Below are 1478 nucleotides of genomic sequence, written 5' to 3'. Positions count from 1 at the left end.
TTTATACATAGTCCACCAGGATGAGCCAACACAAAAGTCAGACTTCACATGAGATTTGGACCATCTTGTGGAGGAAAAGCAGATTACTTCCTACTCGTGAGCGCCCCCTCTGGTGGGGAAACTTTTTTCAGGGATACAAACTTTTTCAGAACACCGGTAGACGGCAGCCATTACAGACGAACATGTGTTTGTTGTTGTTCGAGGAGCGGCCCATTAATGTCATTAGTTTGTTATCATTACTAAGGTACAGGACTGATTTTTTCCCCCTTTTTTCACATCATGTCTCCTGCCTGGATCTGTTAATATCTCGCTCTGAAGCACAAAGGAGTATCAGAGGTAAGCTCGTTTCAACTGCTTTTTTATGACGCAGTCTCATTTCCGGACTCAGGCATTTTGTGAATGAAGCCGATATTTCAGTTAAAATACATAAGTAAAAATATTTATCAGAGTATAGTACTACCCCCCAACTTTATGTATGATTTTATGGATTTAATTTTACGTATTATACTTGAATAAATACGATACCTCACATGGTTGGTCAGCTGTTCCCGCTGTCTGTCAATCACAGGTACCAGAGTGACTGCAGCCACGGCTGCAGCAGGACCCTCCTCCCGCTGTTGACGCCGTCTAAGTTATTCTCGTAATGTGAAGAGAACTGCATTTCTTTCTCTACGTCTCCAGACAGMACGTAACATCGCCAAAACTAGYTGATACGACAGAATAATTACAACTTCCCCCATAGTAGCAACACGTTCCTAACTTCTCTTCATTGTCCTGAGATGTGTAGTTCTTGCGAGTTTGCGACTTCTACTTCCAGTTTACTACAGCCATGTATCTGACGTAATTACACTTTGCGTAGCCTGGTTGATTCGCTTCAAGTCAGTTGATGGAAACATGTCTGATTCGCATTTCATCTTTTTTTTTTCCTTTTTGCGATATTTTAAAAATTTGCTCATAATTCAAATTAAAATTGGATGGAAACATGGCTACTCTTAACTCAGCACAGATGACAGGAATGTTTGTTAAGATTATCTTTCGATCCATCATGATGATGTGATGTCCTTATGATTGTCGGAAGGGATAATTTGGGCCCAAATTCGACACAATTTTCTTGCTGTGTGACACAGGCCTTAATTGCTATTCTTAACTGAATTCTGGGATGCTGTCGGCCGCGTAGGATTCTCAGATGAAGCCGAYATTTTTGGGGTTTTGTCATGAGTAGAAGCCTACRAGTTGGGACAGTTTACGGCGTGAGGGCAGTGACAAACACGACCGACATCGGCTGCAACTCATGAATTGAGACACAGYCTTAATCTGGTTGTGGAAAACTGACCTAACTGTGTGTGCGCCCAACCTGTTGTATTTCCACTTRGCTAGATGTTAACATGTCMGTGAAACACAACTGGTCGGTTAGCGATGCAACATTTCTATTAGAATTTTTGAAATAGCTCAAAATTTTATTGTCTGTTTATGTTTCT

The sequence above is a fragment of the Austrofundulus limnaeus genome, unplaced genomic scaffold (assembly GCF_001266775.1).
Source record: "Austrofundulus limnaeus strain Quisiro unplaced genomic scaffold, Austrofundulus_limnaeus-1.0 Scaffold16, whole genome shotgun sequence".
NCBI classification, from domain to species: Eukaryota; Metazoa; Chordata; class Actinopteri; order Cyprinodontiformes; family Rivulidae; genus Austrofundulus; species Austrofundulus limnaeus.
The sequence above is the reverse complement of the archived record's forward strand: the minus strand, read 5'-3'. Positions refer to the sequence as shown.